Source organism: Tachypleus tridentatus, chromosome 12 (genome assembly GCF_004210375.1).
Source record: "Tachypleus tridentatus isolate NWPU-2018 chromosome 12, ASM421037v1, whole genome shotgun sequence".
Taxonomy (NCBI): Eukaryota; Metazoa; Arthropoda; class Merostomata; order Xiphosura; family Limulidae; genus Tachypleus; species Tachypleus tridentatus.
The window spans coordinates 115,303,418-115,320,341 of NC_134836.1; the positions used below are offsets into that span (position 1 = coordinate 115,303,418).

At 36.0% G+C, this 16,924-nt stretch overlaps 1 long non-coding RNA gene across 1 annotated transcript in view; it reads right to left on the reverse strand.

The window, feature by feature from the left end:
* Positions 1–14,907: 14,907 nt before the first annotated feature.
* Positions 14,908–16,924, reverse strand: part of LOC143234427 (uncharacterized) — a 72,740-nt gene continuing 70,723 nt past the window's right edge. The window contains exon 4 of the long non-coding RNA XR_013018648.1: positions 14,908–15,208. This is a non-coding gene — a long non-coding RNA (uncharacterized LOC143234427). The remainder of the gene's footprint in view (positions 15,209–16,924) is intronic.

Consider the following 16,924-nt stretch of genomic DNA (forward strand, 5'->3'; position numbering starts at 1 on the left):
AAACTAAAATAATTTAAGTTATATTCCGCTCTATCATGTTTACGACGTGGCCCAGCATGGACAAGCGTGTTGAGGCGTTCGACTCGTAATCCGTGAGTCGTGGGTTCGAATCCCGTTCGCACCCAACATGCTCGACTTTTCAGCTGAGGGGGCGTTATAGTGTGATGGTCAATCCCACTATTCATTGGTAAAAGAGTAGCCCAATAGAATAGTTGGCGGTGGGCGGTGATGACTAGCTACCTTCCCTCTAGTCTTGCACTGCTAAATTAGGGACGGCTATTTCAGATAGCCCTCGAGTAGCTTTGCGCGAAATTCAAAATAAATAAACAAACAAACAGATCTGTCATGAGTACTTCATGTTGCATTTTAGTATAAAATAATCTTGAGCATTAAGCCTATATTTAATCATCATAATTAAAGTAATAATTTACTAATGTGAAATCACTATGAAGACAGTAGGTTTAATAAGGGCACTGAAAACATATTTACCACACCCAAATTCAGTAACATGATAAATGTTTTTATTTCGTTGGATGCGTAAGAACTCTGTGTTGGAGGTTATGTGAATTTCAAGACAATCCGAAGTTGGGAAAATTTTGTTACGTAAATAAATATTCATAAACGACAGTTATTGCAAAGCACGTATGTAGGGAAGAATCGAATAACAAGTTAACGTTAGGTTTAAATCTACCACTGACACGTCACCAGCGAGTTGTTCTACGCGGAATAACAACACACAGCCTGCCCGAGCGTTTGACGTTTATCGCCACGAGCAACCGACCTCGAGGGATGTTGAAATCACGTGCCTTCAACCAGGATTTGTAAAGTCTTTATTACAGCCTTGAAGTTTTCATATCCCGCGAATCTCTATTCTGCTTGCTAATGATCACATGGGCGTAGAGAACAACGTGGCCTACATATTAGGTAATGTTTGTTTAGCTCAAAGCTACACAATGGGCTATCTGTATTCTGCCCGCCACGGCTATCGAAACCCGAGTTTCTAGGGTATAAGTCCGCAGACATATCGCCGTGCCACTTGTGGTCAATTGGATAAAGATACGAAGCGTGTTTTTAAGCGGTTAAAAGCAAAGAAAGATACGTAATATATAGTTCTAGATGTGTCATACTGACCACTCGCCCTCATCCAGGAGTTGTGACAAAAGTAATTTTATAGGGATTACATTTTTAATAACTTATTTCCATTCAATAGTAGCACAAATGTTCACCTAATAATTATGTTTTCTCGTTTAGTTCCTGGTTTCAAAACCATTCACTTCATTTTTATTATGAAATTTACGAGCACAACGAAGAAGTTTGATAAACAATTTCCAACACGACTGAGTTTTAACAAAATATTTCGAAAATAATAAATGGACGTATCGCTGTATTTAGCAGACAGTTTATCATTTTGTACTGAATATGAAAACCCTAAATGAAAGACATATTGAAAATAATTTACCACATTACTTGATATTGTTAGTAACACTGTCTACACTCTAGAAAACTGCTAATAACACTGTCTACACTTGAGAAAACTACTAACAGTAACACTGTCTACACTCAAGAAAACTACTAATAACACTGTCTACACTCTAGAAAACTGTTAATAACACTGTCTACACTCTAGAAAACTACTAATAACACTGTCTACACTCAAGAAAACTACTAATAACACTGCCTACAATCTAGAAAACTACTAATAACACTGTCTACACTCTAGAAAACTACTAATAACACTGTCTACACTCTAGAAAACTACTAATAACACTGCCTACACTCTAAAAAACTACTAACAGTAACACTGTCTACACTCTAGAAAACTACTAATAACACTGCCTACAATCTAGAAAACTACTAATAACACTGTCTACACTCTAGAAAACTACTAATAACACTGCCTACACTCTAAAAAACTACTAACAGTAACACTGTCTACACTCTAGAAAACTACTGATAACACTGTCTATACTCTAGAAAACTACTAATAACACTGTCTATACTCTAGAAAACTACTAATAACACTGTCTACACTCTAGAAAACTACTAATAACACTGCCTACACTCTAGAAAACTACTAATAACACTGCCAACACTCTAGAAAAATACTAACAGCAACACTGTCTACACTCTAGAAAACTACTAATAACACTGTCTACACTCTAAAAACTACTAATAACACTGTCTATACTCTAGAAAACTACTAATAACACTGTCTACACTCTAGAAAACTACTAATAACACTGTCTACACTCTAGAAAACCACAAAAAACACTGTCTACACTCCAGAAAACAAGTAACAGTAACACTGTCTACACTCTAGAAAACTACTGATAACACTGTCTACACTCTAGAAAACTACTGATAACACTGTCTACACTCTAGAAAACTACTAATAACACTGCCAACACTCTAGAAAACTACTAATAACACTGTCTACACTCTAGAAAACTACTAATAACACTGTCTACACTCTAGAAAACTATTAACAGTAACACTGTCTACACTCTAGAAAACTACTAATAACACTGCATACACTCTAGAAAACTACTAATAACACTTTCTACACTCTAAAAACTACTAATAACACTGTCTATACTCTAGAAAACTACAAAAAACACTGTCTACACTCCAGAAAACAAGTAACAGTAACACTGTCTACACTCTAGAAAACTACTGATAACACTGTCTACACTCTAGAAAACTACTAATAACACTGCCAACACTCTAGAAACCTACTAACAGTAATACTGTCTACACTCTAGAAAACTACTAATAACACTGCATACACTCTAGAAAACTACTAATAACAACGTCTACACTCTAAAAAACTACTAATAACACTGTCTATACTCTAGAAAACTACTAATAACACTGTCTACACTCTAGAAAACTACGAATAACACTGTCTACACTCTAGAAAACTACTAATAACACTGTCTACAATCTAGAAAACTACTAATAACACTGTCTACACTCTAGAAAACTACTAATAACACTGTGTATACTCTAGAAAACTACTAATAACACTGTCTACACTCTAGAAAACTACTAATAACACTGTCTATACTCTAGAAAACTACAAAAAACACTGTCTACACTCCAGAAAACAAGTAACAGTAACACTGTCTACACTCTAGAAAACTACTGATAACACTGTCTACACTCTAGAAAACTGTTAATAACACTGTCTACACTCTAGAAAACTACTAATAACACTGTCTACACTCAAGAAAACTACTAATAACACTGCCTACAATCTAGAAAACTACTAATAACACTGCCTACACTCTAGAAAACTACTAATAACACTGCCAACACTCTAGAAAAATACTAACAGCAACACTGTCTACACTCTAGAAAACTACTAATAACACTGTCTACACTCTAAAAACTACTAATAACACTGTCTATACTCTAGAAAACTACTAATAACACTGTCTACACTCTAGAAAACTACTAATAACACTGTCTACACTCTAGAAAACTACTAACAGTAACACTGTCTACACTCTAGAAAACTACTAACAGTAACACTGTCTACACTCTAGAAAACTACTAACAGTAACACTGTCTACACTCTAGAAAACCACAAAAAACACTGTCTACACTCCAGAAAACAAGTAACAGTAACACTGTCTACACTCTAGAAAACTACTGATAACACTGTCTACACTCTAGAAAACTACTGATAACACTGTCTACACTCTAGAAAACTACTAATAACACTGCATACACTCTAGAAAACTACTAATAACACTGTCTACACTCTAGAAAACTACTAATAACACTGTCTACACTCTAGAAAACTATTAACAGTAACACTGTCTACACTCTAGAAAACTACTAATAACACTGCATACACTCTAAAAAACTACTAATAACACTGTCTACACTCTAAAAACTACTAATAACACTGTCTATACTCTAGAAAACTACAAAAAACACTGTCTACACTCCAGAAAACAAGTAACAGTAACACTGTCTACACTCTAGAAAACTACTGATAACACTGTCTACACTCTAGAAAACTACTAATAACACTGCCAACACTCTAGAAACCTACTAACAGTAATACTGTCTACACTCTAGAAAACTACTAATAACACTGCATACACTCTAGAAAACTACTAATAACAACGTCTACACTCTAAAAAACTACTAATAACACTGTCTATACTCTAGAAAACTACTAATAACACTGTCTACACTCTAGAAAACTACGAATAACACTGTCTACACTCTAGAAAACTACTAATAACACTGTCTACAATCTAGAAAACTACTAATAACACTGTCTACACTCTAGAAAACTACTAATAACACTGTGTATACTCTAGAAAACTACTAATAACACTGTCTACACTCTAGAAAACTACTAATAACACTGTCTACACTCTAGAAAACTACTAACAGTAACACTGTCTACACTCAAGAAAACTACTAATAACACTGCCTACAATCTAGAAAACTACTAATAACACTGTCTACACTCTAGAAAACTACAAACAGCAGTAACACTGTCTACACTCTAAAAAACTAGGAATAGCAGTAACACTGTCCATACTCTAGAAAACTATTAACAGTAACACTGTCCACACTAAAAAAAAACTGCTAACAACAATAACACTGTCTACACTCTAGAAAACTACAAACAGCAGTAACACTGTCTGCACCTTAGAAAACTATTAATAAATTTACTCACTACTAGTCAGGAAAACTGTAAATCATAAAGATAGTTACTACTAGTCCAGAAACCTCCTAACAATAAAGATACTCACTACTAGTCTAGAAAACTGTAAACAAGAAAGATAGTTACTACTAGTCCAGAAACCTCCTAACAATAAAGATACTCACTACTAGTCTAGAGAACTGTAAAAAATAAAGATAGTTACTACTTGTCCAGAAACCTTCTAACAATAAAGATACTCACTACTAGTCTAGAGAACTGTAAAAAATAAAGATAGTTACTACTAGTCCAGAAACCTTCTAACAATAAAGATACTCACTACTAGTCTACAAAACTGTAAACAATAAGGATAGTTACTACTAGTCCAAAAACCTCCTTACAATAAAGATACTTACTACTAGTCTAGAAAACTGTAAACAATAAAGATAGTTACTACTAGTCTAGAAACCCCACTAACAATAAAGATACTCACTACTAGTCTAGAAAACTGTAAACAATAAAGATAGTTACTACTAGTCCAGAAACCTTCTAACAATAAAGATACTTACTACTAGTCTAAAAAACTGTAAGCAATAAAGATAGTTACTACTAATCTAGAAACCATCTAACAATAAAGATACTCACTACTAGTCTAGAAAACTGTAAACAATAAAGATAGTTACTACTAGTCCAGAAACCTCCTAACAATAAAGATACTCATTGCTAGTCTAAAAAACTGTAAAAAATAAAGATAGTTACTACTAGTCCAGAAACCTCCTAACAATAAAGATACTCATTGCTAGTCTAGAAAACTGTAAAAAATAAAGATAGTTACTACTAGTCCAGAAACCTTCTAACAATAAAGATACTCACTACTAGTCTAGAAAACTGTAAACAATAAAGATAGTTACTACTAGTCCAGAAACCTTCTAACAATAAAGATACTTACTACTAGTCTAAAAAACTGTAAGCAATAAAGATAGTTACTACTAGTCTAGAAACCTCACTAACAATAAAGATACTCACTACTAGTCTAGAAAACTGTAAAAATAAAGATAGTTACTACTAGTCCAAAAACCTCGTAACAATAAAGATACTCACTACTGGTCCAGATACCTCCTAACAATAAAGATACTCATTGCTAGTCTAGAAAACTGTAAAAAATAAAGATAGTTACTACTAGTCCAGAAACCTCCTAACAATAAAGATACTCACTACTAGTCTAGAGAACTGTAAACAATAAAGATAGTTACTACTAGTCCAGAAACCTCCTGACAATAAAGATACTCATTGCTAGTCTATAAAACTAGTAACTAGTAGCTTCGATAAACGTTCAAATGTACATCTTCGAAGGAAGCAGAGATCCATTATATTTATTTTCTAGAAATCGAGGACTGGTTGTACGAAGTTAAAGCAGTAAATTCTACAATGTCTCGTGATGTGACGATTGGTTTTATTATAACTGTTATTGTGAACTGTTTGTCAGTGTCTCAGTGCAAAAAGTACAGAACGTTCTATCTGTGTGCTGCCTGTTTCAGGTATCGAACCCCGATATTTAGTGTTATATATACTTTTCGCTGAGTCATCGGGGAGTGAACAGCATGATCCCAAAAAGCGGTAGATTTCACTCTTTCTTTAGTAGAGGGCGCTCTGATTCAGAATAGACGGGTTTTAATGATTTCGTGCTGCCTAGCTCTACAATGGTTTGGTTATCTGTGCTGTGTCCACCGCACCACAGCCGGGGGGAAGGACATAGACATTTCTCGTCTCCTGCTTTATTTGCTATTTGAGCGTCGTCGTGACATCTCTTGATTAATACGAAATCAGACTATCGAGCCGTTGCTGGTAACCCGATCCAGTTTACTACATGTCTAGTCACAACAAGTCTGTTTTGGTGACCGTATCTAAACTTCTGTCTTAACAACATATGAAGTTTTATAATTAAGATTAAAGCCACACAAAGGCCAACCACGTGTATGTTATACCCGGTGTTTAACGTCATACAACTTTACATTTACCGACATATATAGAAAAATGGTTTTACCAAGTCGTCACTGAAACTCTCCGACGGCTCCAGGGCTACAGTAATAAATATTGAGGTTCGATTAACCATAACATTACAATAAGGCGTTTTGATGTTGTTGTTTTGAACACAAAGCTACACAATGGGCTATCTGTGCTCTGCCCACCATGGGTATCGAAACCCGGTTTTTAGCGTTGTATGTCCGCAGACATACCGCTGAGCCACTTGGGGGGGGGCTAGGTGTTTTGAACAAAAAATGTTATAACATTATGCCGTTATACGTTTTGTTTGGATTGAATTTCGTGCAGAGCTACACGAGGGCTATCTGCGCTAGTCTTCTCTAATTTAGCAGTGTAAGACTACAGGGAAGGCGGCTAGTCAACACCACCCACCACTAACTCTTGGGCTACTCTTTCACTAACGAATGGTGGGATTGACTGTTATTTAATAACGTCCTCACGGCTGACAGGGCGAGCATGTTTTGTGTAACGGAAATTCGAACCCGCAACACTCGGATTACGAGTCGAGTGCCCTAACCACCTGGCCATGCCGGGCTCTGCGGTTATACACCTGCTATTTATCAAAACACGACCAGTTAGACAACTATTAGCATAAGTATGCGTTTCTCAGTTGTAGCTCATTTCAACTATTATAAAACCAACATAAACTCGAAAAAGATAGACAGTTTAGTGACAGAATGTTTATGGTGAAACTATTGCTAAATTTTAAAGAAATAAATATAGTTCAGTTTTTGTTCGATCACATGATTTGTGAGTCAACTAAAATTTGCATTAAGCATAGTTACCTACAGTGGAGCCCATACATCAACACTTTGATGTACTGCAAACATATCTATCTACAGTAGAACCCATAAATCAGTACTTTGAACTACTACAAACATATTTACTTACTATGGAACCCAGTTGAACGTTTATATACCACAAACATATCTATCTACAGTAGAACCCATAAATCAGTACTTTGAACTACTACAAACATATTTACCTACTGTGGAACCCAGTGGAACGTTTATATACCACAAACATATCTATCTACAGTAGAACCCATTCATCAAGACTTTGGTTAGTACAAACATATCTGTCTACAGTAGAACCCATAAATCAGCACTTAAATGTATTACAAACATCCTAGAAGAGAAATACCTAGATGGTTATCTTACAATTAAGGTATATCTGACAATACTGTTTTGAGTATCGTATAGGTTGCATTGGAATAAAACTGTTATTAAGTTGTTTTTTTTCAAAACGTTCTCATAAAGAAGGAGAAATTATGTGGATAATCACGACAAACTGTAGACGGAAAAGACAAATATCATTCCACGTAATTGTTTTTTGTTTTTGAAATTCTAGAAGCTGCTCGAAAGCTGTCTGCACCAGTTTTTTTTTAACTTTGAACTGAGAGACCAGATATGTGGGACCTAAGTGAATAGTGGGATTTCACTGTCACTCTATTAATGGTCTCACAGCCCCGTGGATCCTCGGATTCACAGTCCGGCACACTAGCCACTAGTCCACGCTGTAGTCCAGTTAGTTGTGGTAGTATGAATAATTTGAGGATTAGTAAGAGTTCTAAACATACGATTTTCACACTTAATCTGTCATAAGAACGGCTTTAACCTGTCATTGAAAATGTTTTTCTAAGTTTGAATAACTGTCATACTTCTTGTGTGACAGATGTTTTTGTTACATCTTGATGTGTTTGTTTCACTTTAACAGAAGGTATGGTGGATGATAAGAATATAACAGAATAAAAGCTTTGTGTTTAGAAACAAGCAATAAAGGAACATAAAAGTAATGTCCTTAGTACACAGGAAAGGCCATCAAATGTCTCTTGCTTTACCAAAACAAAGTGCACGAGTACAGCCACCAATGTCTCTTGCTTACCAAAACAAAGTGCACAAGTAAAGCCACCAATGTCTCTTGTTTACCAAAACAAAGTGCACGAGTACAGCCACCAATGTCTCTTGCTTACCAAAACAAAGTGCACAAGTACAGCCACCAATGTCTCTTGCTTACCAAAACAAAGTGCACAAGTACAGCCACCAATGTCTCTTGTTTACCAAAACAAAGTGCACAAGTAAAGCCACCAATGTCTCTTGTTTACCAAAACAAAGTGCACAAGTACAGCCACCAATGTCTCTTGTTTACCAAAACAAAGTGCACAAGTAAAGCCACCAATGTCTCTTGCTTTACCAAAACAAAGTGCACAAGTACAGCCACCAATGTCTCTTGTTTACCAAAACAAAGTGCACGAGTACAGCCACCAATGTCTCTTGTTTACCAAAACAAAGTGCACGAGTACAGCCACCAATGTCTCTTGTTTACCAAAACAAAGTGCACAAGTACAGCCACCAATGTCTCTTGCTTACCAAAACAAAGTGCACAAGTACAGCCACCAATGTCTCTTGCTTACCAAAACAAAGTGCACAAGTACAGCCACCAATGTCTCTTGTTTACCAAAACAAAGTGCACGAGTACAGCCACCAATGTCTCTTGCTTTACCAAAACAAAGTGCACGAGTACAGCCACCAATGTCTCTTGCTTTACCAAAACAAAGTGCACAAGTACAGCCACCAATGTCTCTTGTTTACCAAAACAAAGTGCACAAGTACAGCCACCAATGTCTCTTGCTTACCAAAACAAAGTGCACAAGTACAGCCACCAATGTCTCTTGTTTACCAAAACAAAGTGCACGAGTACAGCCACCAATGTCTCTTGTTTACCAAAACAAAGTGCACGAGTACAGCCACCAATGTCTCTTGTTTACCAAAACAAAGTGCACAAGTACAGCCACCAATGTCTCTTGTTTACCAAAACAAAGTGCACGAGTACAGCCACCAATGTCTCTTGTTTACCAAAACAAAGTGCACGAGTACAGCCACCAATGTCTCTTGTTTACCAAAACAAAGTGCACAAGTACAGCCACCAATGTCTCTTGCTTACCAAAACAAAGTGCACGAGTACAGCCACCAATGTCTCTTGCTTACCAAAACAAAGTGCACAAGTACAGCCACCAATGTCTCTTGCTTACCAAAACAAAGTGCACAAGTACAGCCACCAATGTCTCTTGCTTACCAAAACAAAGTGCACGAGTACAGCCACCAATGTCTCTTGCTTACCAAAACAAAGTGCACGAGTACAGCCACCAATGTCTCTTGCTTACCAAAACAAAGTGCACAAGTACAGCCACCAATGTCTCTTGCTTACCAAAACAAAGTGCACAAGTACAGCCACCAATGTCTCTTGCTTACCAAAACAAAGTGCACAAGTACAGCCACCAATGTCTCTTGTTTACCAAAACAAAGTGCACAAGTACAGCCACCAATGTCTCTTGTTTACCAAAACAAAGTGCACAAGTACAGCCACCAATGTCTCTTGCTTACCAAAACAAAGTGCACAAGTACAGCCACCAATGTCTCTTGCTTACCAAAACAAAGTGCACAAGTACAGCCACCAATGTCTCTTGCTTACCAAAACAAAGTGCACAAGTACAGCCACCAATGTCTCTTGCTTACCAAAACAAAGTGCACAAGTACAGCCACCAATGTCCCTTATTTACGAGAACAGATACATGTAGAAATGTCTCTTGTTTACCAGAACAACACCACATGGGTTAAGCCATCAATAACCCTTGTTCTTGTTTCTTTCAAGAACAAGGTACATGAGTTAAGCCATCAGTAACCTTTGTTTACAATAACAAGGGTACATGGGTAAAGCCATCAATATCCCTTGTTTACAAGAGCATGGGTGTTTTGGCAAAATCATCAATGTCTTTTGTTTACAAGAGCAAAGGTACATGGGTAAAGCCATCAATATTTCTTGTTTACAAGAGCATGGGTACGTGGTTAAAGCCATCAATATCCCTTGTTTACAAGAGCAAGGGTACATGGGTAAAGCCATCAATATCCCTTGTTTACAAGAGCAAGGGTACATGGGTAAAGCCATCAATATACCTTGTTTACAAGAGCAAGGGTACATGGGTAAAGCCATCTTTGCAGAAAACCGGAGGCTCAACAAGCAGGTAATAAATGGTTTGGTTTGCACTTCGCGCAAAACTACATGAAGGTTGTCTACACTATTTAGCAATGACTGACAAGAGGGAAGACAGCTAGTTAATATCACCCATCGCCCACTTTTGGGCTAGTCCTTTAGCAACAAATAGTGGGATTAACAGTAATATGTAATGCTCCCACGGATGAAAGGGCGAACATGTTCGGCGGTCATCGGATTGCTAGCCGAATGCCCTAGCCAATAGGTCATGCCAGGCATTAGGGGAATGGTTAGAACGAACTCAGGTAATTAGAAAGGGTGCGATGAAGTGGACAGGAAACCGGTAGAATGTAATCCACAGAAAATGTTAATAATAACTTATATCATTCCTAAACTCTACTGATCATGGATGATCTAATGTCTACAAGTTTATAAGCCTATTGTCTATAAACTTAATGGTTATTTGCTAGGGATGACATTTTTACTATTTTCCCGAGACATATTTTCATACAACAAAAATACTTATCTAGGAATGCTTTCGAAAGGCTAAGACTCGGAAATATAACAACAAGCTAGCGAATAAAAGACGAAAGTGTTGCATTCACTTGTATTTATCTGAAAAGAGTTTTCATGTGCAAAATATCACGTCACATTTTGGTATCAGAAATGTCTTGACCTTACACCTTATCACTGAAAGCAAAGAACAATAAAATATGTTAACCACAACACATCCGTCTTATATTCAGCGCCGACGAGGCATTTCGTTCAACACCTAATGTCAAACAAGTGGGATTTAAGAGGTGCTGCCGCTTTTTTTTTTTTTACATTAATGAAATTGTTCTGCATGTGCTGCCCTCTCGTGTTCGGCACTGTGCATTATTACTGATAATTTTTTAAACTGGCAACCTACAGAGATTATTTGTTAGGTTGTAATTAAGCACATAACTACGCAATCGGCTATCTGTGCTCTGCTTTCCACGGGTATCAAAACCAGGATTCTAGAGTTGTAAGCCCACAGACATGCCGCTGTGCCACTAGGAGGCGGCAATCTACAGAGAAAAATATTGGTGTACAGCTTCAAATTACCGAAACTCCTAGGTCCGGCATTACCAGGTGGTTAAGACACTTGACTCGTAATCCGAGGGTCGCGGATTTGAATCCCCGTCACACCAAACATGATTGCCCTTTCAGCCGTGGGGGAGTTATAAAATTACGGTCAATCCCACTATTCGTTGGTAAAAGAGTAGCCCAAGAGTTGGCGGTGGATGGTGATGACTAACTGCCTTCCCTCTAGTCTTACACTGCTAAATTAGGTACGAGTAGCGCAGATAGCCCTCGTGCAGCTTTGCGCGAAATTAAAAAACAAAACAAAACTCCTATGTAGAAAAACAAGAAACATACTTTTCACCTATTCCTCCAAATCGAGAAATCTACGCAGATGTAAATGGTAGATTCTATGGAATTATCTTATGTTTAAACTCCGGTAGTATTCTCTCTTCTTTCAATTGTTCATAAGATCCTTTTGGAACGACCCTGGTGAGACAACGGTAAGTCTAAGAAATTTTCGAAACACTAAATTTATTTATTAAGAGTTATATTACGAATCTATAAGTTAACACACCTTGTTATTCATAATGATAAAAAATGAATAGCCCTTCTTTGTCTCGACACTTCTTTGGTTTTACCTACGAATCGCGAGAAACAACAGAACGCATTCAATTGTCAGGTTATTCTCTTCGCGACCAATGTCACCTTGGCGCCAAACACGTACCAAACACGTGGGGAGTGTAGAGGGAGTGATGGTTGTCAGAAGAAGATCCGGGTGTTACTGAAAACATAACGTTTGTTCTGGCCGTGAAAAAATAAATTTCCTTGACATATGAATAATCTTCCAATACGTAAATATTCAGGGCAAACATAAATACAATCTGGGTAATTTATAATCTGACTTGGTTTGTTAGATATTTGGATGTGCATTTTGTTGTTAAATTTCGTTCGATTTTCAAGAAAAAACTGTGAAAAAGCAATACCTGACCTTTTACTATATATTGTCTGCGATTTATACCAAGACAGTTTAGATTGTATGTTGGACTACGGTTGACGGTGAAATACCATTTTTTTCACGCTCCTGTATCTACTGTTATGTTATAGCCAGTAAAGTGCCATTTTTCACGCTCTTGTATCTACTGTTATGTTATAGCCAGTAAAGTGCCATTTTTCACACTTCTGTATCTACTGTTATGTTATAGCCAGTAAAGTGCCATTTTTCACACTTCTGTATCTACTGTCATGTTATAGCCAGTAAAGTGCCATTTTTCACGCTCCTGTATCTACTGTCATGTTATAGCTAGTAAAGTGACATTTTTCACGCTCCTGTATCTACTGTCATGTTATAGCCAGTAAAGTGCCATTTTCACGCCTTTGTATCTACTGTTATGTTATAGCCAGTAAAGTGCCATCTTCACGCCTTTGTATCTACTGTTATGTTATAGCTAGTAAAGTGACATTTTTCACGCTCCTGTATCTACTGTTATGTTATAGCCATTAAAGTGCCATTTTTCACGTTCCTGTATCTACTGTTATGTTATAGCCAGTAAAGTGCCATTTTTCACGCTCCTGTATCTACTGTCATGTTATAGCTAGTAAAGTGACATTTTTCACGCTCCTGTATCTACTGTCATGTTATAGCCAGTAAAGTGCCATTTTCACGCCTTTGTATCTACTGTTATGTTATAGCCAGTAAAGTGCCATCTTCACGCCTTTGTATCTACTGTTATGTTATAGCCAGTAAAGTGCCATCTTCACGCCTTTGTATCTACTGTTATGTTATAGCTAGTAAAGTGACATTTTTCACGCTCCTGTATCTACTGTTATGTTATAGCCAGTAAAGTGCCATTTTTCACGTTCCTGTATCTACTGTTATGTTATAGCCAGTAAAGTGCCATTTTTCACGCTCCTGTATCTACTGTTATGTTATAGCCAGTAAAGTGCCATTTTTCACTCTCCTGAGTCCACTGTTATGTGTCTTGAATAATAGTTTTTTAACGGTTTGAATTTTTTATGATAACCCACTTCAACCCATTCACTATAAAAATATGATAATTTTATCTGTTCTAACTCTTAATTACTTGTGTTAACGGAAAAACTACTGACAATATATACCAACCTCCATGATTTTGATCTAGTCAACAATAAGTAGCACCTATCACACAAAATCGACATTAATGAATTGACTGTCACTCTTCTAGCACACCCGCAGCTGAAATTGTGGCGGATATTTTGCTCTATATAACGGATTCCAGCCCGGCTTACAAGCTTCGAAATTTATAGCTCTAGTACAGGGCCGCGTCCAACTCTGTAACATAGGAAAAGACGAAACGTAACATATGGCACACGTACTACTTCCTTATATACTGAAATATTAACTTAATTAAAAAATATCTTGTTGATTTTTAGTATTTAAAAATAACTCGTCTAATTACTACCATCTAATAAGTTTTCATCAAATTACATTGTACCGCTGATAGGTGTTGTTCAATTATCACATTTGGATATGACGAAACCAAAGCATCTGTATTTAGAATACATGTTTATGGCTAGAAAATTAAAATAATTACGTTAGTAAATTAGCACTTTACCAGTTTATTTTATACTAGTATTAACGTATCTAACTTAATACATTACCTGGACCTGGTTTAGTTTACCAGTTTATTTTATACTAATACTAACGTATCTAACTTAATATATTACCTGGACATGGTTTAGTTTACCAGTTTATTTTATACTAATACTAACGTATCTAACTTAATATATTACCTGGACATGGTTTAGTTTACCACTTTATCAGAATTATGTTAAAACCTTTTTATTCGTTACTGTAACCCCGAATTTGGTCTTTATAACGTTTCATAATAACCGCCGAACAACAGGGGCTGTTCTGTGATGTGTTAATTAGGCGGTAGTCCTTTCCAATTTCGTACTAATCACCATTCTTGTTTGTTTATAAACGAACGGATGACGACATAGTTTAAAATCGAAACACAGTAGACTACGAGACTGTTCCCAATCTCACAGTATTTTTTTCATTATATAGTAAAGTTATTAAGCAAAATTTTGTTTATTATGTTTTGACTCTAAAGACAGTCTCATTTTGAATATATAATATATAATTTATTATGTACTGCTAAAAGTAGGCTTTATTTCTTCAACACGCGTGAATAACTTCTACAATAGTCGACCCTAACATCTATCAAGGTTTAACCTGGTTCTACGAATCTGTTTCAATAAATCAATTAAGCCTAATTCCATACTTAAAACTTTACCATTTTTTTAGTTCACTATAAGGGTGTAATATTTATTCCATTCTTGTTACGTGCAGGTCATACCAGCTCTAAACTGCACGTGTTAGGCCTTGGATTTCAAAGTATTCATTGTTGTTTCAGTAAGAATTCGTTTGTCTAAACCGTCATTTCAGTTTTCAAGGATTCGTTCGAAGCAATTGGGATTTCCCTGTAATTATCATATAATCTGGATTAAACTGTCATCTATAGTGATAAAGCAGCTAAGAAGATAATAAGTACACAAAAAAGTTAATCTTAAATCATTACAACAACAATCGGTGGTATTTATTTTCATACATTCTTCGTGGTATGTTTTAAACTTTTCACTAGTAGTGAGGTAACTTCATAAACTTACCGATATACCATCAGGGGATTTAGTGGTTGTTTGGTGTTTTATGGCGCAAAGAAACTAGGCTATCTGCGCGTGAGACTTAGTGAATGCTGTTTTTAACGTTTAAAATAATTAAGTTTATGTATGTGTTTGTGTTCTGTAGCTTGTCTTAGTATCTAAAAAAATAAAGTATTTATACACAAACATATATAATCAAATTTAAAAATTAAGTATATACATATACAGGGTGGCCCGTAAGTCCCTACAAATCCATATATTTTATGTATCCAGTGTATCTGTGTGCTGCCCCTTCGTCGGCCTCATGTGACTAAGAAAAATAAAAAAGAATGGACCAGATGTAGGTGTTCTAGTCCACACCCCACATCTTTACCGCCTTTCGCTGTCTGCAGCCGAATGTCCAAAAGTGGTTTCATACAAGGAAAAAAAAAACAATTATAAAAAGAAGCTGCAAGAGATAATAAAATACATTACATCAGTGGGGTAGAGAGAAAAATTACACTTGAAATTAGCAATCCAGCGCCTCAGTATGACATTCTGATATAAACACCCAGACGTTAAGATATTACTACACTAATCCTAACCAGCGTCATAAATGTAGCTTCTCTCCTGCCCCCTGGCATGCTACATTGCAATTATTAATAACTAATATTAGTATATAACTTATTTTAACGGGTTCAAGGAGATAAATTTAATCAAGAATTTTAAATTGTTGTATAATATATATATTTTTTATACAAATTTGAAAATAGTGATTTAAACGGTGTTATAATAAGTACAATAAAATAATTTCTAAAACTTAACATAGGGGAAATAATTGGTAAAACTTACTGGATATTTCATGTCTTCTATAGGGAGATTAATGTTGTAGTAGGCATATTACTTTCCCTACATAAGACCTGCTGCTGGATATTAACAAGTATATATATGATGGAGGATTTTTAGATAATTGGATGTAGAACTAAGAATTTTTTATTTTTTGTCAAAAACAGTACAACGACTCGGCGCTGTAGTTTTTGTTTTTAATGTGTTGTTCCTGTTTCTTCTAGTTTAAAGCTTCTGTACTTTATCCACTGAGGGGTGTCAAGCCCCAGATTTTAGTATTTTGAGTTCGTAAACTTATCGCTGAAACACAGAATGACGTGAGCTAAGACAAAAATTAATGGTTTTTGATGACAAAGTGATGTCTGATAACGGTTTATGTTTTAAGTCGAATAAATATTTTTTCTTTAATTTTTTTTCTCTGAAGATAGCTCTTTAGTGGCAATTTCTAAGAAACGTTCTGATAGTAATACTTATCTGAATGTGAAAAGAGAATGAAAGTATTTACTATGTGGATTGCTTGCTTGGTATTATACATAAATATATACTATGAACTATCTGTGCTGTGCCCATCACGGGTATTGAATGAAACCCATTTTTTAACGTTAAAAGTCTCCATGTTTTAGCAAAAATCTCTTGAAGACAGACAAACTTTAAAAAAACAACAACAAAAGTTATATGGAAAGTTCCTACAACATGTTCTTCCTCTGATAT